This window comes from Lithobates pipiens, unplaced genomic scaffold (genome assembly GCF_037356315.1).
Source record: "Lithobates pipiens isolate NorthernLeopardFrog02 unplaced genomic scaffold, aLitPip1_a1.2 Scaffold_13, whole genome shotgun sequence".
Taxonomy (NCBI): domain Eukaryota; kingdom Metazoa; phylum Chordata; class Amphibia; order Anura; family Ranidae; genus Lithobates; species Lithobates pipiens.
In genome coordinates this window covers 467,833,256-467,860,941 of record NW_027507718.1, presented here as the reverse complement: position 1 = coordinate 467,860,941, position 27,686 = coordinate 467,833,256, and positions in this window count along the sequence as shown.

The following is a 27,686-nucleotide window of genomic DNA, read 5'->3' as shown; positions in this document are numbered from 1 at the left end:
ACATAACACATAAATTCTTACTTAAATATTAATGACTTATATAAACATGTATTTGTGACCCAAAAATGAAAGAAAAGACTATTCCAAATTTTTTTTCCAGGAAACGAAAAAAAGGGGGAAAAACAAAGTCCCAATAACACAGTACAGAGTCCTTTGTGTATAGTATCCTTCTATAATCCACAAGTGTGCAGGAAATATGTTACACCTCCTTTCAGAAAAACTCGTGCAATAACCACGTGAAGATTCCCATCACCAGGCGAATTGAACGCTTACAGAAATGATTGGATCCTCACAAATTTACATTTGGGGGATCATAAAGACTTTTGCAACCATATGCAGATTCTCATAGCACCCAGTTATCCAGGGGGGCCTCGAATATAAACAATCACTTCATATGTTGAGAGGTAATTTTAACTCCAGCCAGATGTATCCATAGGCGTGTTTAAATACATACGAAGAGAAAACAGGGACCAAAAATAGTGTAATTGCGTTTTTATAGAAAAATAAAAGATAAAAGTACAAAACTCACATGTGTACAGTAGTTTAAGCGCTTAGCAAGATAAAACACGATTGCAGTATGGTTTGCAAAAATCTGTATGATCCCCCAAATGTAAATTTGTGAGGATCCAATCATTCCGGTAAGCGTTCAATTCGCCTGGTGACGGGAATCTTCACGTGGTTATTGCACGAGTTTTTCTGAAAGGAGGTGTAACATATTTCCTGCACACTTGTGGATTATAGAAGGATACTATACACAAAGGACTCGGACTATACACAAATGGACTAGTCTTTTCTTTCATTTTTGGGTCAAATACATGTTTATATAAGTCATTAATATTTATGTAAGAATTTATGTGTTATGTGCACTATTCCACAGTGAGATTTTTCACTGAACACATTTTGCACTTATAAGGAAGGTATAATTATGTTTGGTGTATATTAAAAATTCTCTGAGAAGCGCTACACTTTTATACAGCATTTGTTTACCTTACACTCGATACCCCAGTGATGTGTTAGCAGCTCTCTTGTGTGTTTCATATATTTTATATATTTTTATATATCTTTTCATTTTTTAATAAGAATAGCGCAGTGTTTTGTTACAAAAATAGTTTAGCCCTAGGTAGTTCATAGAACAACAAATAACAAAAGTGAAAACAATGTAATAAATCTTTAACTGCACATGGGCCCAGTTGGGTGTAACCAGCAGCACAATGTGGTTATGTATTCTATCCCTAAGTATATGGCATAATGGGAAGGAGGAGGTCTACTTAATGGTAGTCAATCTAGGAGCCAAAGCCCCCCGCAGTTGATTACGTCCTGGGGTTGGATAGACCTGGGCCAACACCCTTTCAGCTTAGAGGTGTTGCCTTTTGTCAAGTGCTGTCACCTGGGCTTAGTAACTTAAAAAAAATGGGAGCAAGCCCTGAGATGGGCCAACCCTACCAGGGTGAACCAAAGGGAGATAGAAGAATAGAAATGAGAAAGAAGGGAAGGTTAGGGAGGGGAGGGGGGGTGCATGCCAAACTCTAGCTGGATACTTGAGGACGATCTGGGGGGACCCAAGCAATGAGGGAAATTGTACAGTAAGCTGCCCAGGGTTCCCAAATGGATTCAAACTAACTTGTGGGTTGTGTTCAGCAGGATAATGGCAAGTTTCCTGTGAGTCATTACCCAAGAGATTTTAAGTTTTATGGCTATAAAGGAGATCCTCGGATGTTTCCATGCCCTAGCAATGGTGAGCTTAGCCCCCAGAAGTATAAAATAAATCAACTTTTGCTTAGGCTTGGAAATGTTCGGGATGTGTGTGTTTATGAGTGCGACTGATGCAGACCTGGGGACCGAGCATTCCATAACTCTATGTATAAGATTAAAGATTCTTGACCATAGTGGTCTAATTCTGGGACATTCCCACCAGACGTGCACCATAGAGCCTAGGAGTTTGCACCCTCTGAAGCAACAAGAGTCTGCTGAGAGGTATATTGATGCCAGTCTGGTGGGGGTCATGTACCATCTCATGAGAACCTTTAGGTTTGCTTCCATCAAAGAAGTGTTAAGGATACCCTTATAGGCTTTAGAGTTGTCTATTTGCCAGGTCTCCAGGTCCCACTCGTATTGGAGGTCAGCCTCCCAAGCTGTCATGTATGTGGATTTTCTTGTTGGTTGAGTGAGTGACGAGTAGATGATCGATATGCCACCCCTCTGCCCCATGGCCTGTCCACACCAAAGCTCATAGATCGTGAATTGGGGGGGAGAGGTTTTTCAATCCAAGTTTTGTGCAAGAAATGGGAGATTTGTCAGAATCTGAATTTTTCAGATTCTGGGAGATCCAAGTTGTTAATACAGTGATGTAGAGTGAAAGGGCCTTTAGCCGTTAAGTAGTGTCCTATGCGGTACAGTGCTTTATCTAGCCACCATCTAAAGGCTTTAATGTCCATTCCAGGTGGGAAGTTTGGGTTGGGGAATATGTGGGTGAGAGGTTGTCCTTTGGAGACTAAGGCCGGCAGGTTGCGGACACTATCCCAGAGGGCGTATGAGTGAGAAAGGGAAGGAGTCAGAATTGATGGTCTTTGTATTTGAGGGCACCATAGAAGGTAGTCAAGGGTGTATTGGGGGACAGTCTGCCTTTCAATCTGGACCCAGTCGGGTTTTTCATATCTCGGGTAAACTGTGGAGAATTGGGCTAGCCTGGCTGCTAAGTAATATTTGTAGATGTCTGGTAATCCCATTCCTCCTTTTTTACAGTGGAGGTGTAGGGTGTGTTGGGAAAGGTGGTAACCCTATGTCTCCCAAATGAATTTCAATATCTTGCTTTGTAAGGGCCTTAGTTGATCCTTTCGGATTGAGATGGGGAGGGAACAAAAGAGGTACAGAATTCTAGGGAGAAGGGTAATTTTAATAGAGTTAATTCAGCCTAACCAGGATAGCTCATATTTCAACCAGTTTTTCAGATCCGCTTCTAGTTTATGAAATAAGGGAGGGTAGTTGTTGGTGTATAAGGATTCTGTTCTAGCTGTGAGGGAGACCCCTATGTATTTGATGAAGGTTGTACGCCATTCAAATTGGAAGGACTGTTGTAGCAGGGCAACTGTGGTTGACAGAAGAGATACGTTTAGGGCCTGTGATTTTAGCCCTGATATTTTAGAGAATTCCGATACGGTTTTGTAGAGGCTGGGAAGGGAGATAATGGGAGCAGTTAGAAACAAAAGCATGTCTGCGAATAGACCACATTTGTGGGTTTGATTTCCGCAGTTAACCCCTGTATATCCGGGTTTTGTCGTATTGCGATGGCCAGGGTCTCTATTGCTATGGCAAAGATGATCGGGGACAATGGACATCCTTGTCTGGTGGTCTGGCAATCTCTATCGGAGAGGAATAGTGTCCCTGTAAGCAGATTTGGGCTTTGAGCATGTAGGTAAAGGGGTAAAGGCCATGTATCACCCCCCCCTGAAACAAGGCCCAAAGCCCCAACGTTCTAGCAGGGGGAACAGATATGACCATGACACGGAGCCAAAGGCCTTTTGCAGATCAAGCGCGATTAGGAAGCCCTGTTGTTTAGGCCCCCCCCTCCCAATTAGACTGTAGTATGAATATCCACAGCTCTTCTCACTTGATCTGGGCCTTGTCTGCAAGGTATGAACCCCACCTGGTCCTTGTGTATGTATTTGCTAATAAAAGAAGAGAGGTGGACTGCCATTATCTAAGTCAGTATTTTTAGGTCATCAATTATGAGGGATATGGGACGATAGTTGCCCACTTCCTCTGGATTTTTGTTCAGTTTCGGGATGACGGTGATGTATGCGGTGTTAAGTTGAGTTCCCAGATGGCTGCCCTGTGATTTAGAGTTAAAGAATTTTGTCATGTGTGGGATTAGTGTGTCTGTGAAGGTTTTATAGTAAGGAGCCGACAGCCCGTCAGGTCCTGGTGCAGAACCTGCTCTGAGGCCCTTGATCACTATTGCCACTTCTTCTTCCGAGAAGGGGCCTCTAAGATTTCTCTGTGTTCATCGGCCAAGAGAGGGATGGGCAAATTGTCCATAAAGTCAGACACCGAGTCCCCTGGGGGATGGGCCGGGGCACTAAAGAGGTCAGAATAAAATTTACGGAAAGCATTTTGGAAAGATCTTGGCTGGGTTGGCTGTGGGTTCTTGACCTGCAATACGAATCTTGGGAAAGGAGGAGAACTACACTTTGGGGGATAATTTGGCAGCTAACATCGGGCTTATCTTGCCATTTTGTGTGTAAAACTTGTTAGAGCTCCAGCGGATCGATTTCTCCGCTTTCGTTGCAAGAGCCAGATTGAGTTCCAGTCTCAGTTTGTCAACTTGGGCCAGTAAGGTCGGGGAGGGGTTCTGTTTGTGTTGTGCCTTTGCTGACCTATACAACCTTTCCAGTCTTTCAATGTCTATTCTGTGTTCCTTTTTAATTTGCGTGGCTATGTGTATAATCTTGCCTCTGATAAAGGCCTTATGTGCTGCCCATATGGTTTCTGCTGAGATGTCCCCTACATTATTGAGGGCAAAGTATTCTTTGAGTGCCTTATTAATCTTTGTAACTTTAATGGGGTTGGAGAGTATAGATTCATAAAGTCGCCAGTGGCCCCATTTTGGCATATAAACACTAGAACGGATACACAAAATTACTAGGGAATGGTCTGACAGGACTGTGCACTTATGTGGGATTTGAGGACTGCTGGGAGCGAATCAAAAGGGATTAGAATATGGTCATTTCTGGCATAGGTGTTGTGTGGATAGGAGTAGTGGGTAAAGTCCCTTTTTGAGGGATTGGACTCCAGCCAGACGTCTGTTAGGCCCCTGTCATGAAGGAGTTTTGCAATTCTAAGGCTCGCCCTAGTGGGTCTGGGGAGTTATGCCGATGGGGTTTGGATTTGTCTAAAGCCTGGTCCCCCCCCCCCCCCCCCTCCCCATATAATTGTGCCCTGTAGCAGAGGAGATAGGGTGTCTAAGGCGAGACGGAAGAATTGTTCCTACCCCTTGTTGGGGGTGTAATATGAGACCAGGGAGTACAGGTGTTCCCCAATTGTACCCTTGACCATTATGAACCTGCCCTCTGGATCCTTGTAGTCTGATAAATATGCAAAGTCACATGATTTAGTAAAGAAGATTGCGACCCCTCTGGTTTTGTTTTCTGCATTCGCGAGGTGGAAGCATGGGTAATGAGAGTGAATACATTTTGGACTGTACCGCTCAGGGAAGTGGGTTTCTTGAATCATAAGGATGTCGAGTTTGAGAGATTTGTAGTGATTAAATATTTTCCTTCTTTTGATGGGGAAATTCAGGCCCTGTAAGTTGTGTGTGGCTATTTTAACGGAGCTCTGTGGTGGGACAGCCATGAGGAGTGGGCATAGCACTGTCTCGGACAATCTCGTCACTCACCCTTTGACGTTTTCTGGCTGCTCGGTCCCGCTTTACGTCAGTGTACCTCTCTGACAGCAGGAAGTTCACCTTATGTGTGATGGATGTGAAATCTGAAAAATAAACACTGTTTAGGCACATGGTAGGAGGCAGGGCCGTCTTTAGGGCCGGTTCACACTGCGGGCGATGCGAGGCGACACGACTCGCCTCGCCGCAATCTGACAAGTCGCCCCCGTTCTGTACAATGGAACCGTTCTGAGAGGAGCGACTCGAGTCGCTCCGACTCAGAAAAAAGGTTCCTGTACTACTTTCGGGCGACCTCGGGGCGACTTGCATTGACTTCTATACAGAAGTCATCTGCAAGTTGCCGCTGAGGTCGCGGCAGGTCGCGGCGAGGCAAGTCGGTGTCGCCTCGCATCGCCTGCAGTGTGAACCGGCCCTTAATATAGATTGGACCCTGGGCAAAAATTTTCTTGGGCCCCCCCTATGCAATGTCCCTCTCCACCTACTCTGAGACATACAATAAATAGCAGCTTGACTTAAAATCAGTTTTCCGTATCAGATCAGGCAGCAATTGCGATTGGTTGCCAGCAGTTACAACGTATCATTACTGCTTACTGACTAGTTGCTAGAGGTTACAGCACACATTACGGCTCACTGATTAGTTGCTAGAGGTTACAGCACATCCCCTCCTCACAGCAGGGGAGCATGATATACATAGGAATGCCGCCTCTATTTACATATCAATGCCACCAGCCGCAGCTATTTACTCAGTATTGTCCCTGCTATTTTCATATGAATGCCGGTTATTTACATGTAAACACAGGGTCTGCAGGTGAATCATCTGCACACAACAATAGGGCAGAGCTGGGCAGCATTAGTACCAGCACTTCACACTGAGATATTGAGACACAGCACAGGAATAAAACTTCAAGGGACAATGGAATTGAAACCTGGATAGTTGGCAAGTATGAAGCAGCTGTTTTGGGCCCCACAACAATGACAGGGCCCAGGGCAGCTGCCCCTTTTGCCCTGCCTTAAAGATGCCCCTGGTAGGAGGGTTGAAAACAGGGAAGGAAAAAGAGCAGGAAAAAGGAAGGCAAGTGGGGAGTGTGTCTCCTAACTGGAGAAACTGTTCCCGGGAGTAGACTCCCCCTAAGAACCTCTAAGAACAGAAGGCGGCGGCGATAGAAGACCGAAGAGGGGGACAAGACCCCCGAAGTCGGAAGAAGAACCTTGTGTGTTGTGTTTTATTTACTTTTTTTTCACAGGTGAATTGATAGGCGTACATTGTACTCCATACTCATTCACATAGGGTGGGGGGCCGGTATCTGGGGGCCCCCTTATTAAAGGGGGCTCTCGGATTCCGATAAGCCCCCGCCCGCAGACCCCGACAACCAACGTCTAGGGTTGTCGGGAAGAGGCCCTTGTCCTCATCAACAAGGGGACAAGGTGCTTTGGGGTGGGGGGGTGCGGGGCCCCCCTTCCCCAAAGCACCCCCCATGTTGAGGGCACGCGGCCTGGTACAGCTCAGGAGGGGGGGGCGCTCGCTTGTCCCCTCCCCCTTTCCTGACCGGCCGGGTAGCGTGCTGGGATCAGGGTCTGATATGGACCTAGGGGGGACCCCCACGCCGTTTTTTTCGGCATAGGGCTTCCCCTTTAACTCCATACCAGGTGACGGGGCCAGCAACGTGTCAATCTCGCAGCCAAAGGTGGCGACATTGACTTCCTTCGCTAGTCCCAGCTACCTGGAGCCAAGCTCAAAATGAACAAACTTTTCTCTGTGCGGGAAAAGTCTGTTCATTTGAAAGGTACGGCGGACTAGCACACACACGGCAGTATTAGTCTGGTGGACAAATTTTGATGCAAAACTACTTTCTAAGTCCGCCGGACTTTTGGGTAAAAAAAAGTCAGCCGTTGCCCACACACGGGCGGATTGTCTGGCGGACTCGAGTCCGCCAGACTTTTCCGGATTGTTTGATCGTGTGTACGCGGCATTAGTGTGCATAAGGCAGGAAAGAGTGTGAGTTAGGGGCTGTTCAGAAGGGTCACTGCTGCAAGGACGGATGAACCATATGGGCAGACTGTGCAACTGGCTCTGAAATTTAGGGGGGAGGGTGGGTTGGGTCGGTACTGGTACCCCTTCCTACTGCCATATGGACTTTGAAACTTCGCACTTCTAAGACAGGTGGTGGCCCAAAAATATTTTTACACATAGGACTCCTTGATCACTTAGTCTGCCACTGCTATGCCATATTGGTGGGTATAGTTTATGTGGAATATACACCAGATGTATCACGTAGTGCTCATTCACACTATGGGGTTGATTTACTAAATACAAAAAAGGAGTTCACTTTGGAAGGGAAGTTGTACTTAACACGGGAATCTGTCCCAGAGCTTAGTGAATGTGGTGAATTGTAGTTTTGCAATATCCTAATACAAGGAAAATGAAAGAAAGGAAAATAAAATAATATAAAACAAAACAGAAAAAAAAAACAAGAAAGGAAGGAAAATTAAAGGAAAATTAAAACAAAATTAGGACAAGAAATACAAAACCCAACATTTTTGCCAGCATATGATTAGATGGTCAATAGAGATTTACCACAATCACTAAGCTCTGGGACAAATTCCACTGCAAACTGAGCAACCTGTTTGCCTTTAGTAAATCAACACACCCCATTTTCATGCAATGAGGTGCACTGTGTTAAAGCAGCCCATTATTTTTGATTGGGCTGGAAATGCACCTCAAGGCAACACCCCCCACTTTTTTAAAAAGCAGTTCACCACAACAGAAAGCATGCACGTTGTGATATAGTGCAGCACAACTTGATTTCCCACTAATGTAGTTGTGTATTCTAAATTAATGTCACTGCGACATAGGTTGTGCATCACCATGCATTGCAGTAACACACCCCAAAATGTGTGCTACTACAATGTATAGGACTGAATGGGCCCTGAGGAACAGGAAACCTATCATCTATATAGGATCTGTATGTATTATTGTATTTTCATTGTGTTGTTGCTTACATCAACAGAATTTACACCACTCCCAATGCTTGAATCTCTATGAAGTAAACATCTTTATACATCAATTTTTGCAAACAGACTTGCCGGAATGTGTTTGCATATTTTGATGACTGGCGTTTGTCATTGCTTTAGGCAGCTGGAGTTTAATTAATTAGCAAGAAAGCAATATTGGCCTCCAGTTGTATTTCAGTCTCCTGTGGTCATAATGGCTTAGAATGACTTTGTTGGATTATACAAAACTGTTTTGAAATAGAGGAATAAACTATGTTTATCTCCAAAATACATGTATCACAATGGCACAGCACTGTTTACATTTTTTGCTGTCAATGGCTGCCCCCATCCGCATCTTAGATGCCTGAACCAATTTTGCATTTTTTTTCCAAATTTTAAAGTTTATAAAAAATCTCCCAGGCAATGTATTTTAAAAACACAGGACCCACAGATATAGACGATGTCTGTAATAGAAAATGTTGTCCCCTAATATTTGCACACATTTCTATTAAAACAATATTTTTAATAAAAATACATTTCAAATAATTTTTAGAACAAACACACGTTTTAAAAAAATAATCCTATTACATGCAAAAGATAAAACTGTACTATGTAAGTAAATTAACAAATATTTAAAAATATATATATATTTTATTGTTTTAAAATAATACTATTTTAGCAGGTTAGAAGGTTTACCCAAGTGGGTTATTGTGTGTGTTTGCCACAAATTGAAACACTTTCCAACCTCTCATAATATTTGGGGGCTACAGCAGCAAATCACCACATCTCCAGGTCAGCCCAGGTGCCATGATCATTATAAAACCATATTGTGTGAGGGTACAGCAGAGTAAAGTAATGGAACAGTGTGACGATCGGATCGAAAAAAATATTTATTTAGAGGTGAAAGCTTTCTTGTTTCTCTTCCTGTTTCAGGGCTTTAAGTACATCTGCTGTTACTGCGTTTACAGGTAGGGGCAGAAAAAACTAGTGGCTGGCGTTTCCAACACAATCCAGAGAAGCAACAGTGATCAGGACATTTCCACTCAAAAGCCCTGAAACACGGATTAATGTAGCCCCAAAATGTGTTGGCTAGTTGCATTTTAATATGCTTGATTATCCTACTGATCCATTCTCTTGGAACTCTTTGTTTTATAGTACCTTAAAAAGTATTCACATCCCTTAAAATTTTCCACATTTTGTCATGTTACAACCAAAACCATAAGACCCCTTTCATACCACACCGCCAATAGCGTGGGCGGTAAAACGCCGCTATTTTTAGCGGCGTTTTACAGCTGGATTTGCAGCGGATTTGTGGCGCATTTCAGCCACTAGCGGGGCGCTTCCCCCCCCCGCTAGCGGCCGCGAAAGGGTTAGCAGCGGTGGAGGAGCGGTAAACACACCGCTCCTTCACCGCTCCAAAGAAGCTGCTGGCAGGACTTTTTTCTGACGTCCTGCCAGCGCACCGCTATAGTGTGAAAGCCCTTGGGGCTTTTACACTACACACAATGGTGCAGCTTCTTTAGGGCGTTTTGCAGGCGCTATTTCTAACGCTATAGTGCCTGCAAAACGCCCTGGTGTGAAATGGGTCTAAATGTATTTTATTGGAATTTTATGCAACAGACCAACACAAAGTTGCACATAATTGTGAAGTGGAAGGAAAATGATAAATTGGTTATCACATTTTTATAAATAAATATGTGAAAAGCGTGGCGTGCATTTGTATTCAGCCCCGTTTACTCTGATACCCTTAACAAAAATTTAGTGGACCCAATTGCCTTCAGAAGTCTCCTAATTAATAAATAGAGTCCACCTGTGTGTAATTTAATCTCAATATAAATGCAGCTGTTCTGTGAAGCCCTCAGAGGTTTGTTAGAGAACCTTGGTGAACGAACAGCATCATGAAGGCCAAGGAACATACCAGACAGGTCAGGAGTAAAGTTGTGGAGAAGTTTAAAGCATGGCTAGCTTATAAAAAAATATCCCAAGCTCTGAACATATCATGGAGCACTGTTCAATCCATCATCTGAAAATGGAAAGAGTATGGCACAGCTGCAAGCCTACCAAGACATGGCCATCCAGCTAAACTGACAGGCCGACAAGGAGAGCATTAATCAGAGAACAGCCAAGAGGCCCATGGTAACTCTGGAGGAGCTGTAGACATCCACAGCTCAGAGGGGAGAATCTGTCCACAGAACATCTATTAGTTGTGCACTCCACAAATCTGGCCTTTATGGAAAAGTGGCAAGAAGCAAGCCATCGTTGAAAGAAAGCCATAAGAAGTCCCATTTGCAGTTTGCGAGAAGCCATGTGGGGAACACAGTAAATATGTAAAAGAAAATGAGAAAATAATGGTGCAGCGCTAATAACATTTGAAAATAAATCAAATGAAAATCTAGGTGATCCAAAATAAATTAAAAAACGTAATAGAAATCACAATATATCGCTGATTATGATGGGTCCTCTGTTCTCTGCCACAACACTTTCAACAACCGAAAGCCCTTCTAATATACCAGTTTTAGTTTACAAACAGGCAATACCACAGGAAATCACTGAAAGTAATACTTAGTACCCAGTAGTAGTGCTATATCAAAGATAACAATCATCAAATGAGGCACTAAAGGTAAACTTAATATACTGTATTGTCACAAAATATGATTGGTAACTAGGCAAGCGTAAAATGGACTGACAATGACATGAACACAAATTAGCATACAAGGTGATAAACAGTAATGACTAGGCATAAGATGGCATTTGGAGGTCAGATCCACATTAATAGTAACAAGGCTATCTGAAGTGCAGCAGTGAGCAGTAGTAAAGTTTAATCTACTCTGCTAAGACCAGATGGGAGGTGGACATTGGGCTTATTGCGGATGAGGATTGGGATGACATTCTGGGGGATGTGAAATATGTATCCCCCCGGCTGTCAGATCGCCTCACGCAGATGTATATCATACACAGGACATATCTAACTCCCCAGAAGATAGCACGTTTCAAGCCCATGTACAATCCGGGATGCCGTCAATGTGGTCATACTCCGGGCTCCCTTTATCACCTTCTATGGACCTGTCCAACTATTCAGGCATACTGGATGCAAGTGATACGATTCCTGCACGACCAGATGGGTTCACCTGCTACCCTAGACCCCAAAATGTGCCTGCTCGGTCTGATGCCTAGCTTAGAAGCTGATAAATCTCTTCGCACATTTTTGCATGAGACCCTATTCCTGGCAAGGAAAGCGGTGACTAGAAGGTGGATGCAGGCCCTGCCCTCCACCATCCAGTGTTGGAAACAAGAGGTAAATGATACTCTTCCTTATAGGAAGCTGATTTATGTGCATAGGGGGTGTTCACCTAAATACAAAAGGGTCTGGGGTGGATGGTTGGCAGATGGTGAAACGTGTACTTGATATACTCCACCCTTCATCTTCCCCTTCCCCCCCCCCCTTTTTTTTTTCTTTTTTTTCTCCTCTCCCTTCCCTCTCCGTCTCTCCCCCTTTCCTTTGTCTCTTTTTATATATGCATATATACTATGTGATGGCTCTACCTCTTGTGGGTAATTTGCTTTATGCTACACGGTTACTGTAATGTGTCTATATATGTGCTATTGTTTGGGCCATGTTGGCCTCTGTCGATTTATGTACCAAGCATTCATACTTCAATAAAGTTGGCTTTTTCAAAAGTTTAATCTATTGAGTTCTGGAACTATACTGCCAGAGTGCATTTATGGCAGTAATGCTAGCCCTAGACCGACTGGGAATGCACTGTCCATACGAAAAAGGAGGAGGGGACAAGAGAACAAAGGGGATTTGCTGAATAAATATTATGGGAGAGGAAGACCTTTAAGATGTTTTTCTACCGGCTATCATTGAGACCCTTTAAGAGTGTTAGTGCACTTAACCACTTCAATACAGGGCACCTTTTCCCCCTTCCTGCCCAGGCCAATTGTCAGCTTTCAGCGATGTTGCACTTTGAATGACAATTGCGCAGTAATGCAAAACTGTACCTAAACTAAATTTTTATCATTTTGTTCACACAACTAGAGCTTTCTTTTGGTGGTATTTAATCACCACTGGGTTTTTATTTTTTGGTAACTAAACAAAAAAACACTGAACTTTAAAAAAATAAAAATAAATTGCAAATAAATAACTGTTCTTCATAAATTTAGGTCAACATGTATTCTGTTACATTTCCTTGGTGAAAATAACCCACATCCTTGTATATTATTTAGTCTGTAGGAAAGTTATAGACTCCACAATCTATGGTATAGTAGATTTGAAAATTGATCAATCCTGATGTACTGACGGACTATCTCATTTATGGAGGCCTGAACATGCCAGGATAGTACACATACCCCCCAAATTACCCCTTTTTGAAAAGTAGACAGTCCAGGATATTTAGTAAGAAGCATGGTGTGTTTTTTGAAATTGTAATTTTTTGTCATAATTTTTTGGAAAACGAAAAAATGAAAAAAAAAATCTCTTTTTTTTTTGTTTTTACATACTGTCACCAGTGCAGTACAGCATCTTTATATAACTGGTGTGGCGGCGATCAGGGACTGACTGTTGACAGTACAAAAAATAATGATAATGAAAAAAAGAACTGTTTTATATAAAAAAAATATTTTTGTGCAATTTTTTTTTAACACACAGTGGATGCTCCAGTGTCCCTGTGGCAATAGTGCAGGCTCTGTGATGTGGGCAGTGCTGTGCTGCTCCCAGGTGTCCTCACTTCCAGTCTCAGGCCTGGATCTCCACTGGTATAGTCTCCCGCTGGCAGGTGACACTCCAGACAGAGGTATTCTCTCTCTCTCTCACGCCCTCTGCGCCAAGAGGAAACTCTTTCCTAGGCAATTTAATAAAAATCATCTTTCCTCACCATAGTAACATTGTACTACTCTGGGGAAGTAATTGTTTTTTTTTTTTTGTTTTAATGATTGCTTATAGCAGTGAGTTACATTGCTATAAGCAAGCATTTAACTGACTGAAATTGATTCATTCAGTTTCTTTTTTTGTGATTAGCTGTGGTTGCTCAAAGCTAGTCACATGGTACAGGTGGGCTGTGATTGGCCCTGTCTGTACCATGTGATCACATTGACCAATCACAGCTAGCAACACAATTGCACGTAATGGATGGCATGAAAGGAAGCTATCATGTGTTTACAGCTGTCATGTGAGCTGCTGTAATCGGTCATAGCGGTTATATAGTACTTGCAGTCAATGTAAGAGTAAAAGCTTTCCTAGGCAATTTAATAGAAATAAACTTCCCACTCCTTCTCCTGTCCAGTGTTTACTGGGATCTGTAGCATTAGGAATCGACTGGCCCCATTTATATGGCTGCTGTCTCAAACTACAACTCGCAGGATTCTCATTGCTCTGCATAGAAGTCTATGGGCTTGCTTAGCTTTAGGTCTAGATGAGCTTTAGAGGAGAGTGGTGCAGCATATCATCTGTATCTCAGTAGAGGGAGAGAAGATTAAAAAAAAAGTCTCCTTCTCCATATTGGTGTAGCCCAGCTCCTGGCTACACAAATGAATCCAGGACCTTCAACACTTCAGTGAGCCAGTGAACAAGTATGCATATCAAGATAGTTTGATTTTATTGGTTAAAGTATGTGCAAAAGAGGTGCCCGCACTCCAATTTTCAGAAGTATAAATTCTTTAATTGTAAAAATCCACGCATAACATCACTAGTCCACGGTACAACAGGACTGTAGCAGCAAGGTTGACATGTTTCACAACCCAAATCACTTAATCATAACCTTAGAAGCACATGTGTGTACCTGAATAACAGCTGAATCAATTAGTGCCTAAAGACTGCTGCTTAGGACAAAACAGACACATCTAGCGTGTAAAGAAACACACAAGATAGAGGAAGATAAAACAGAAAAGGAACAATAGCTACATATAGTAAATAAAAAACAAAATCAGATTATAAAACTAAAGAATGTAGCAATATTCAAAGAAGTTTGTCCAACAAAGCCAAACACTGGTGGTGACAACAGAAGGAGAAATACGGAGACTCCTGTATAGGTCTCACCCGCCCCAACAATATAAGTGTAGGCAAAGAAAGACAACCAACTGTTGTATCAAACAATACATATGTGCATGATATATGAGTATCAAATAATGATAAATCATTAACAAATAATGAAGAATAGAAAACTATTCATATCAGCCTTAGACATGCACAAATTGTTATCATGGCTGTAACCAAAAAACATATGTACTACTAATATTAAATAACAAAATATAGGTCTATTCTTGATATGCACATATATTATATCACATGTGAACAAAAACTGGAGATAAGAATTCAAGAAAAAACACCTACTTAATGGAAACAACCAGCATAATATAAATACAGTAAGTATATAGTTAGAGATGAAAAGATTCAATCCCACAGAGCCCAAATATATCAGTCAAAGCACTGTACAGAATAATGTATTATGGAAATATCATTAAAGGCTCCAAAGACTAATTACTGTGGGAGAAGATCATTAAATAATCAAAACATCATAAAAAAAATGTATATTGTGTATATATAACAATAATTAGTCTGACAGTAAAGTCTATACAACATGGTTAAGGAACTAACCCACTCCAAAATTTTTGTAAAAAAGATCTCAATATGACCATAAAAAAACTAAAATGCATAGGACTCAAGGGAGTTGAACATTCAATGGCGGTATAGAACATAAAAACGAAAGGACAGCCAAAAACAAGTGAACACAAGGTCACTCATAATAATGAGTAACATATCATTCAAAGTTTAATTCATTCGGAATCCTAGTATGGAGTTTGACTATCCAGAACACCTCTCTCTAAGGGTGCTTTCAAATGGGCAATCCGCCCGGCGGACTCTGATTTGCTCAGCGCTGAACAGGCGGATGACAGGTCAATCTCCGCATCACTGTGCTGAGACAACCTGTCAAAGCCCCGCTCTCCTCTATGGGGAGATCAGATGAAATTGGACAGCCTGTCCGTTTTTACCTGATCTCATCCGATTTGCCAGACTAATGGAAAATAGGGTCTCCATCCGTATTTCACGGACAGGATCGGATAGCAGCGGGTGTCATGCAATTGCTGACATCCACCCCTCCATAGGAGTAAATGGAGTGTTCAATCAGGTCAGCCTGAAAAACTGACAGATAGACCTGATCGGAAATCCCATGTAAAAGGGGCCTTACAAAGGAGGCGAAAAAATAACCTCCATGTAATGAATTAATGTGCTGTGCTACATTAGTGGACTTACAGGTCCTCAGGTCATTAAGATGTTCCCAAAAGAGGTCCCTTTTTTTTTTCTGATTGTCCTACCCACATGCACTGAAGAAGGCCCACAGTTAATGACATACCGTAGATAACACACTTTTTATTGCAATTATGGAAATGATTAATTATGAAATGGTCGCCACTAACTGTATAACATATGGAATCACCTGGCAACATGTGGAACAGGAGTCACACTTGAAACTCCCCTTAAAATGGAGCCAAGTGAAGGAACGGGAGGACACTGAGCTGGGGGTGAAAAAACTGGGTTATAAAGAATCACCCAGAGACAGTTCTCTTCCAGCTACAATGTTGATACCCTGATCTAAAATTTCTCATCATTGGACAGAATGGCTAAATACTTATTAATCACAAGTTTTATTTGATCAAACTCTAGATTATAGGATAGAACTAAAAATGGTCCTTTTCTTTTAGAAAAATCTTTTTTCCTGCCTAGATTCCCCTTATATAACAGATCAGTCCTATTTTTCTGCTAGCTATACAATAAGCTCTGCCCAGGGTCCAACGGGGATAACCTCTGGCCAAGAACCTCTTGCATATATCTAATGAATAATGCAGCAGATTACTTTTCAAAGTCTAAATGATCACTACAGATGCTCCGAAGTCTGAGAAATTGGACAACTGGAATACCCTTAATGGCGTTTTTGCTGTGACTAGACTGAGTAGAAAGTAAACCGTTACCCACTAATGATTACAATTGTGTGATCACCTTGTTGGAGGCATGTGCTAATTGTACACCCAAAAAATCGATTGCATCAGACTTGAGCTGCCCTGTGAAGCTGAGGTTGCAAGCATTGTCATTCAAAATTGATAAAAAAGATGAAAGAGAGACATTACCCTTGCATACAAATTTGAGATCATCAATGTCTTAAGTATAGCATGATTTGAGTCCTAAAAGGGTTACTATTTGCAAAGATGTGGGGCCGCTCCCACCAACCCATAAAAAGGTTGGTGAGTAAGGGCGAAAATTTAGCCCCCACACCTCTGGAGATGGCACACACCATCAAATGTAAAAAAAAATGCAATAACAGGTAGTACAACACTTCCAGAATATAGGCACTCATGTCTGATGACACTCAGTACATGTATTAAAAGAGAAATATGGGTGTGAGGGTTTTCCCTCCATCATACTTAACTAGGTGGATGCAGCATCAGTTCGATGTTGCGTCTGTCCCTGGCGCCACTAGACTGAGAACCGAGCGATCGAGCACCACAGATGGCTCGTTTCTCCCAGCTCCCTAAGCAGAGAGCTGCTGACTGTCAATCAGCAGCTCTCTGCTCTGCTCCTCCACACTCACTGGAGCGCTGAGCTGTGGAGGGGCGAGGAGCGGCTGTCTCAGGCTCTCAGCCGATCTGCCGAAAATGGGTCACAGGAATGCAAAACGAATTACACTCCTGTGACCCAGAGGAGAAGACTAGCCAAACGAGCTCAGGCTGGACTTCTCCTTTAAAGAAATATAAAACTGCAGTGATGGCTAAATCATGGGGTATAGAAGAATATAGGCTTGCCACGTCACAACTGATTGCATGCTTCTTCCAACTAGTGATTATTGAAGCCAAACATAGCCAGACAACAACAAAAAAATTATCCATATGATTATTACTAAGAAATATGATTTACCGTTACAGAGAAAACCATTTTTATGGTGATAGCGTATTTTTTACGACATTAATAAATGTTATATGATGCTGCTGCTGTTAAAACTGATGGATCACATTTTGAAGATACAGTTTTTTTTTATTGTATTTTACAGAAGCAATTGCTTTTTTATGACCAAACAACAGTGGCACTGTGGACTGAAATAAAAGAATACATTTGTTGCGATCTTTATGTTTCATATTTTAATACTTATTTGATAGATATGTCTTCTTTGTTTTTATAGTAGTTTATGATGATATGCTAATAAGCTGGTGATGTATATTGAACTAATAGGGTGTTTCCCAAGGTCTGAGACATTAGTGTGATACACAACAGGGTTTGTAATATAAAAATAAAAAACCTCACCGCGGCAGAGGTCAGCGGTGGTGCAAAAAAAGGAAGAAAGTGGGACTTTAAATGAAGCTCAGGATGACAAAAATGAGTAAAATGGTGGAAAATAAAGGTTTCATAATGCGTAAAAACAAGTTTACATACAATTCATTCCATGTATACAAAAATGCACCCATAACATGGTGTCAATCTGTAACCTGGCAATAAATGATAACATATTTACAACCATTGATATTCAAGGTAAAATAAAAGGGACCACCATACTCATAGTTGGATACAAATGTTGAGATAATAGCATCTGCACTGTCAATAGGCTCAAAAACCCAAATATGTTAGAAGAAGTATAAACACATATCATGATGGTTGTGTAGCTCATACACCAGTAGCTCGACGCGTTTCGCGGCTTTAAACCACTCTTCAGGAGCAGACATGTAAGATATCTGCAATAGGAAAATATTTGTAGGTAAGTATACTAAATCAGGGTAGGGGAGGATGGATAAAGCCCCCCAAAAGGGTGGAAAATGTTTACTTTTCAATCTCTATGTAAGCTCCACATTGTTCTGGTTAGAGCTTACACAGTGCTAGGGACTCTCTCCCCACCCCCAAGTGGCCGAGTGATTGGCTCCTCATGCCTGAAAGTACTGGCTATTTCAGCTTATACCAAGTGTGAGGGGTTAGCTCGGCAGCGGGTGTGTGTGGCCCCCTGGATGGGTTCACAACACAAAATCAGGCACAGCAGACAGCGTTGTAGGTAAAAAAAAACAAAAGATGCGGTTTATTCATGCTACATGCAGTAAAAAATATAACAGCCAAAACAAAAGAAAAACATGAAAATAAATCCTGGTCAGCTTGACCTCTAAATACACACATAGATTCCCTGTCTAACAACTGAATGCAGCCTTGTGCTGCACCAGTCCCTGTCTCTGTTGTAGAGGTTTGCCACACAGGCGTTAACTCACCGCACAGAACAGGTGTCACACTCCCCAGTCTATACAACACAAAACTGGTTCCAGGACGGAGCCTATCCCTAAGCATGCTGGGGTTTTTTGTAGAGGTCTTAATGAGCCCACTTACTTCAGCTGGGCTCATTAACTCTTCTCCTCTAGTTGTACAAGTCTGCATAAAGCCTGAATCTAGGGCACACATATTTCCCATCCTGGATACAACCAGGTAACTTTACCTGCCTGCTGCCACATACCCCCCCCCCCTCTTGTTTCAACCTTGGGGTTGTAACACAAGCAGTCAGACACGCATGTATCCGAGACAAAGCATCCACATTCCCCATTTTAACACCAGGGCGATGCTTAACTGTAAAGTTAAATTCCTGTAGGGCCAGGAACCACCTATTTACCCTTCTATTGGTCTCCTTGTTTTGAGCCATCCACTTTAAAGGAGCGTGATCAGTCACCAGGTCAAAGTGCCTACCTAGCAAATAGTACCGAAGGGAATCTAGAGCCCACTTCACTGCTAAACATTCCTTCTCAATCGTGGTGTAATTTACCTCATGGGACTTCAACTTCCTGCTGAGGTAAATGACTGGGTGCTCTTCCCCGTTCCAGACCTGGGATAACACTGCCCCTAACCCAACGTCTGATGCATCAGTTTGTACCACAAAGTCCTTAGAGAAGTCTGGTGAGTACAACACTGGCTGGCTACATAAGGCTGTTTTTAAGGACTGAAATGCTTCTTCAGCCTCTGGGGACCATTTAACTATGACCGACTCTTTCCCTCTTGTCAGGTTGGTGAGGGGCACAGCCTGAGAAGCAAAATGGGGAATGAATCGTCGATAATAGCCAGCGATTCCCAGAAAGGCTCGTACCTGTTTCTTGCTGTTGGGACGTGGCCAACTCTGTATGGCCTCGACTTTATTGACTTGGGGTTTTATCACCACCCTCCCAATAGTGTACCCAAGATATTTGGCCTCCTCCTGTCCAATGGTACACTTCTTTGGATTGGCCGTAAACCCAGCTTCCCGGATAGATTCTAGGACTGCTTGTACTTTTGGCAAATGTGAGACCCAGTCTGTGCTATGGATAATCACATCATCCAGGTAAGCTGCAGCATATTTCTGATGGGGCCTCAGAACCTTATCCATTTCCCGCTGGAATGTTGCCGGTGCATTCTGTAACCCAAACGGCATTCTCTTATATTGGAAGGCCCCATCGGTGGTTTCAAACGCATTTTTTTCCTTGGCCGACTCGGCCAGGGGAATTTGCCAATACCCTTTGGTGAGATCAAGAGTTGTCATATATCGGGCTGTTCCCAGCCGGTCAATCAACTCATCTATACGCGGCATGGGGTAGGTGTCAAATTTTGTAACTTTATTCAATTGTCGAAAATCGTTACAAAACCGCCAGCTCCCATCAGGTTTGGGCACTAGTACGATAGGACTGGACCAGTCACTCTGGGACTCCTCTATCACACCCAATTCCAGCATTCTTTGAACCTCCCCATGTATTGCCTCCCGTCGGGCCTCTGGTATTCTATAAGGTTTTAGTTTTACCCTTTCTCCTGGCGGGGTGATAATGTCATGCTCTACGCCAGATGTTTGTCCCGGCAGCTCAGAAAAAATCTCTTTGTTACGAAGTACAAACTCTTTAACCTCCTGTTGTTGGGCTTTCGATAAGGTGTCTGCTATTCCAACCTCAGGAACTAAGCAATCAGGCTGTGCTTGTGACAAAGTCTCTGCGACTAGGTATTCCCTATCCCTCCAGGCTTTCAACAGATTGACGTGATAGATCTGCTCCGGCTTTCGCCTTCCTGGCTGTCTAACCCTGTAGTTCACCTCACTAATTTTTTCAATTACTTCGTATGGACCTTGCCATTTGGCCAGAAATTTGCTTTCAACCGTAGGGACTAGCACCAAGACCCTATCCCCTGGGGAAAAAGTACGGATCTTGGCCCCACGGTTGTACACTCTCTGCTGTGCTAACTGCGCTTGGGTCAAATGTTCCTTTACGATTTGCATTACCTGTGCAATTCTATCTTGCATCAGGGCAACATGCTCAATCACGCTCCTGTGAGGAGAACTCTAATTTTCCCAAGTTTCCTTGGCAATATCCAGCAGCCCTCTTGGGTGTCTCCCATAGAGCAACTCGAAGGGTGAGAAACCCGTAGAGGATTGGGGTACCTCCCTAATGGCAAACATCAGATAGGGTATTAGACAGTCCCAATTCTTTCCATCTCTATCCACCACCTTCTTTAACATTTGTTTTAGGGTTTTGTTGAATCTTTCAACCAACCCATCTGTTTGGGGGTGATACACAGATGTACGCAATTGTGTCACTTTGTACAACTTGCATAGTTCTTTCATAACCCTGGACATAAAGGGTGTACCTTGGTCCGTAAGCAGTTCCTTACAAATACCCACGCGGCTAAAAACAAGAGATAGCTCTTTGGCTATGGTTTTGGCCAAGGTATTTCGAAGAGGAATTGCTTCCGGATAACGGGTGGCATAGTCCAATATAACCAAAATGTACTGATGCCCCCTAGCAGACTTTATTATCGGACCTACCAAATCCATTGCGATCCTCTCAAAGGGGACCTCAATGATAGGAAGAGGGACCAGCGGGTTACGGAAATGTGGCATAGGTGCCGACTTCTGACACACAGGGCAGGAGGAACAATAAGCCACTCGATACAGCAGGTCCCTTTCCATAGTGAAGTAAGGATAAGTGCAAGTCTTATCTGGGTTCACTAACTCGCCATCTATTTTCACCACATTTTCCCGTGCCTTTATTAGGGTGGGGTCTTTTAACTGTTCTGTGGCAAAATTTTCCCTGTGAACCTCAAGATCCAAAAACTCCACAGATGGCATGTTTTCATCTGAGGATGTTGGCTCCTCCCCAGTTTCTCGAATTTCCCCCGCCAATACCGACAAGGGAAATTCAGGAGAGTCCTCACCACTCCCAGAGGAATTCTGGTCATCTTCCTGGTTTATAGGGGCACCAGTGGGGGGCTCAGGACAATCCCAGAGTTCCCAGAATTTTGGAAAATCCCTTCCCACAATAGCATCATGTGGTAAGTGAGACACTAACCCCACCTGATGAGAGGGGTTACCTTTGGGGGTCTCAAAAAACACTGAAGTTACAGGATACTCTGGGGTGTCCCCATGCACACAAATAACAGCCACCTTGTTCTTCCCAGAGAACTTTGTAGTAACTAATTCAGCTTTTATCAATGTTACCAGGCTACCTGAATCCAGCAACACATCAACATTTCTACCATTAATACACATTTTACATAAATGTTTCTCAGGTCCCCGAATGGCAGTGCATGCAACTGTCGCAAACAGCGACTGACGTCTCTCCCTTATAAAGTCACATTGCATAGGCTCATCCACAACTGGGCAATTGGCTGCAATATGTCCCTCTTGGCGGCAGCGGTAGCAAATAATCTTTTTCGCTGCCTCTTGCAGCCTGGGCTTCCCAGGCTGCTCCCGCCAGACCTTAGGTAGAACTCCCACTCTCTCACTCTCTCCACCCTCACCCATTGGAGTCATCTTACCCACCACTGGGGATGATCTGGTCTTAGGATGGAAAGTCCGTGAGTCCCTGGAAGAGGTGGTCAAGTTCTCTGTAGCCAAGTACCTCTCAACCAGATCCACAAGTTTATCTGCATTTTCTGGGTCTCCATGGCTTACCCATTTTTGGATGGCAGTAGGAAGAGCTCTCAGGAAACGATCCATAACAACACGTTCCACAATGTTTGGTGCGGTCAAAGTCTCTGGCTGCAACCACTTCCTGCTCAGGTGAATGAGATCATACATTTGAGACCTGGGGGGTTTTCCAACCTGAAAAGTCCAATTATGCACACGCTGAGCCCGGACGGCCAGGGTGACACCCAGCCGTGCCAATATTTCTGTTTTTAGCACCACATAGTCTTTTGCTTGGTCAGGCTCTAGGTCATAATAAGCTTTCTGCGATTCCCCAGTTAACAGAGGGGCCACCAGTCCAGCCCATTGCTCCTTAGGCCACTTTTCCCTTTCAGCAGTCCTTTCAAATGTGGTCAAAAACACCTCCGGATCATCCTCTCCAGTCATTTTTGTCAGTAATCGGCTCACACCAAAGGATGCAGTATTATTGTAACCACTTGCTTCATTGGTCTGCGGACGTTGCTGTATTAATGTCTCTATTTGCTGTTGAAAACTCTGCTCTTGCTTCTGCAACAGGTCTGTGAAGCGGGCTTCAGATTGCTGCTGGGCTTGTTGCTGAGCTTCCAAACTCTGCAGGTGAGCTTTCTGCTGAGCTTCCAGACTCTGCTGGTGAGCTTTCTGCTGAGCTTCCAGACTCTGCTGCAAAGTTGCATTTGTCTGCTGCTGGGCTGCAAGGCTCCTTTGTAAACCCGCATTTGTTTGCTGCTGATTTGCATTTGTTTGCTGCTGATTTGCATTTGCTAGAGCCAGCTGTCTCAGTATCTCCTCCATGCTGGCCTTAAAAAAAAAACTGCCAAAATTCTCCACCAACTGTGAGGGGTTAGCTCGGCAGCGGGTGTGTGCGGCCCCCTGGATGGGTTCACAACACAAAATCAGGCACAGCAGACAGCGTTGTAGGTAAAAAAAAACAAAAGATGCGGTTTATTCATGCTACATGCAGTAAAAAATATAACAGCCAAAACAAAAGAAAAACATGAAAATAAATCCTGGTCAGCTTGACCTCTAAATACACACATAGATTCCCTGTCTAACAACTGAATGCAGCCTTGTGCTGCACCAGTCCCTGTCTCTGTTGTAGAGGTTTGCCACACAGGCGTTAACTCACCGCACAGAACAGGTGTCACACTCCCCAGTCTATACAACACAAAACTGGTTCCAGGATGGAGCCTCTCCCTAAGCATGCTGGGGTTTTTTGTAGAGGTCTTAATGAGCCCACTTACTTCAGCTGGGCTCATTAACTCTTCTCCTCTAGTTGTACAAGTCTGCATAAAGCCTGAATCTAGGGCACACATATTTCCCATCCTGGATACAACCAGGTAACTTTACTTGCCTGCTGCCACACAAGTTAATCTCAAACATGGTTTCTCAACTACTGGCTCCTCCTTTAGAGGTTGGTTCCTTGGGCAATAAGCGATTATTGCCTCTCAGATAAGTAACCACTGACACCAAAGATCTTTTAGCGAACTGTTGGGGGGGATTCTTCCCAATGACCACAAATGTAAGGAGCATTCTTCGCACTGACCATCATACTAATGAACTGTGAGCTGTAAGTATAATAATTATTAGCCATTGTTCCCTGAAACCAAAAAGTTATTTCAAGACTTCCTCCCGGTTAAAAAAGCTGAGAAAGGCTGATCTTAAAGGTAACATACTATGCACGGTTTAGGCTTTCATTGGATGAAGCACAGGTTCACTTTAGAAAGAAATCTATGACATTGCAAAATGTCTGAAAACCTGCCATGAAAGCTGCCATTGTCAACTCCTGAGCTCCATTTTAGTTTTAGGGTAGTACCACCACTCAAAGATTAGCATTTATGTTACTGCCCAAAGCAACCTGAAGCTTCTCATACAGTTAAACCTTGGATAGTGAGCATAATTTGTTCCGGAAACATGCTTGTAATCCAAAGCACTTGTATAGCAAAGCAAATTTCCCCATAAGAAATAATGGAAACTCAAATGATTTGTTCCCCAACCATTTGTTCATAAGTCCTTAAGTTTATAGTCCATATAAAAAGATTATAGCAATGTGAAAGGTTGTGTAACCATAAAATGTCCATCCACAAATGGTCTCCACAAGGGGATTAGAAGCAAAATCCAGCAGGAGCCACAGAGTATAAAAGAGAAGTGAGGCACCTCTAAGTGTAGCAATATGGTTACATTTAATGAAGGTACAACATTTAGCAACTTACATGGTTGATGATTAAAAGAGGCACATCTAAGTATGCAGGCATCCAGGGTCTGCAATCTGCAATCGTGACCGACTACCCTGCAGTAGAGCGATCTAAAAGTGAGGCTTGAACCGCTCATGGATTGTATATTGTAAGCTCTAACGAGCAGGGCCCTCTGATTCCCCCTGTCTTGAATTGTATTCTATTGTAATGTCTGCCCTAATGTTGTAAAGCGCTGCGTAAATTGTCGGCACTATATAAATCCTTTATTATAATAATAATAATAGTATCAAGACATCGCTTGTATATCAAGTCAAAATTTATTTAAAAATTTAGCTTGCCTTGCAAAACGCTCTCAAACCAAGTTACTCCCAAACTAAGGTTTTACTGTATAGGCATTTTGCTCCATGTCAACTCCTCTGAAGGCCTCATGCACACTGGATATTAGGCCATCTCTTCTTCGTTTGTTTTGCCAGAAAAAATGCTTGACATTTGTAAATGCATGTAACACATTTTGGCACATCAAGCGCTTGGAAGTTAGTGCATTTCATTGGCCAGAATGATAAATTAATAAATACGCCTGGCGTTAACACGCCTTTAGATGTGTCAAGTGTTTTTTCTGCCCAAAACGCTGCTGCTTCTGTACGCGCTCGCAGTGTTTTTTTTCTGCCTGTAAATGTCCCTGTCTCTAAACTCCTCTAAATGCCTATGTGTGTATTGACACATACAGTAGGATAACATGCAAGGGCTTTTAGTGGCAGAAAAAAAAAAAAGCCAGATGCCCCTAAAGCAGCTTTAAAAACGTCCAGTGTCCTGTTGCCTTAGGCTAGGACTAGGCAAATCCCAAAATGCTAGATGGTCAATATGCCTGAAATTTTAATGCTAGTACCTAACATATTTAAACCCTTTTCTATTTTTATATAGGTTTGCATGTCTGGACCCTAATATGTTAACCACTTCCACACCAGGCCAATTCGGGAATTCCTATCCTACATGTAAAAATAATCTTTTTTCTTTGCTCAAAAATTACTCAGAACCCCCAAATATTAGAATATGTTTTTTTAGCAGAGACCCTAGGGAATAAAATGGCGGTTGTTGCAATTTTTCAAACGCAATTTTTTGGGGGGAAAAAACACTTTCATGAATTATAAAAAAAAAGAGAGAGAGATATTTACCCCAAATTTTTTGTACAATGTGAAAGATGATGTTACGCTGAGTGAATAGATATAAAATTGCACTCATTCGTGAAATGGCACCAAACGTTGGTACTTAAAAATCTCCATAGACGATGCTTTAAAAATGTTTACAGGTTACCAGTTTAGAGTTACAGAGGAGGCCTAGTAGTAGAATTATTTATCTCGCTATAACATTTGCGGTGATACCTCACATGTGTGGTTTGAACACCGTTTACATATGCGGGCACAACATGCATGCAAGCACAAGGGATGGGGGTGTTTTACATTTTTTAAAATTCATTCTCCGGCTCCCCGATCATACTGGTGTTTCGGGAGAAGCACCGGAGGATGGTGGGAGGGGGAACGTCCCCTCCCGCTGCCTGTAAAAGCAATAAAGTGGCTAAACAGCCGCTAGGATGGTTTTTACTTTGCAGGGAATCACCAGCTAAAGAAAAATTCCTGCAGCTGCATGCATCATTCAGATATCTCCACTGAAAGTCCAGAACATCATATGATGTCTTTTGGGCGGGAAGTGGTTTTTAAAGGTTCTTCAAATTTTGGAGTCAAATTGGGATAATACACACTTTTTATTTGTTATATGCCTCCATTTACATAGCAAACTGAAAAAAATGAAAATAAAAGTAAAAATTGCGGCTTACCTTTTTTATATGCTCTTTTTTGAACTAGCAGCAAAGAAAAATTCTAATTAATTATTTTTGTTATAAAGCAGTGGTTCTCAACCCTGTACTCAAGTACCCCCAACAGGCCATGTTTGCAGGTTTTCCTTTACCTTGCACAGGGGCTTTAACCACTTCAGGTCCTGCCCATAGTCAAATGACATCCTCAGGAGGGATCTCCCATTCTGGGAGACCATCATATGATGTCCTGGGCTTCCCGGCCATCTGAGGGGGCGGGCTTGCCCGCCACGTCACTCGGGAGCCGATGCGCATGCCCGGTGGCCACAATGTCCGCTGGGCACCCACTATTGCCCGGAAACTGAGCTGGGATGTGGATCTGTGTGCATCTGTGGATCTGTGTAAACACACAGATCCACATCCTGTCAGGGGAGAGGAGACAGATCATGTGTTTTCTGTGTACAGAGGAACACCGATCATTCTCCTCCCCTTGTGAGTCCCCTCTCCCTACAGTTAGAATCACTCCCTAGGTAACACAGTTAACCCCTCGATTGCCCCCTAGCATTAACCCCTTCCCTGCCAGTGACATTTATACAGTAATCAATAAATTTTTATAGCACTGATCAATGTATAATTGTTAGTGGTCCCAAAATGGTGTCAAAAGTGTCTGACATGTCCACCACAATGTCACAAGTGACGATAAAAATTGCAGTAAAAAAAAATAAAAAATAAAAATGCCATAAAACTATCCCCAATATTGTAGACACTATAACTTTTGTGCAAACCAATCAATATATGCTTATTGTGATTTTTTTTTTTACCAAAAATATGTAGAAGAATACATATTGGCCTAAACCGAGAAAAAAAATATATTAAAAAAAAGGGATATTTATTAAAAAGTTAAAAATATTGTGTTTTTTTTCAAACTTGTCGCTCTTCTTTTGTTTATAGCACAAAAAAATAAAAACCGCACAGATGATCAAATACCACCAAAAGAAAGCTCTATTTGTGAGGAAAAAAAATTATCAAAATTTCATATTGGTACAGTGTTGCATGACTGTGCAATTGTCATTCAAATTGCGACAGCGCTGAAAACTAAAAATTGGCCTGGGCAGGAAAGAGGTGAAAATGCCTTGTATTGAAGGGGTTAAATCAAAGTCAAGGGCTTGGTATTTTGGACAGCTATTTTATCTAAGAGAAATTCCCATAACATGGCCTGTTGGGGATACTTGAGGACAGGGTTGAGAACCAATGTTATGAAGAATGTTGGGATGGTGTAATTTTCATAATTAACCCCTGGCTGGAGGCAGATATCTCACCAGTTGTACTAGATTGAAACACTGTATGCCTTAACAAAAGGTTAAAGGTTTAGGATCTGGGCTTCTCCATTG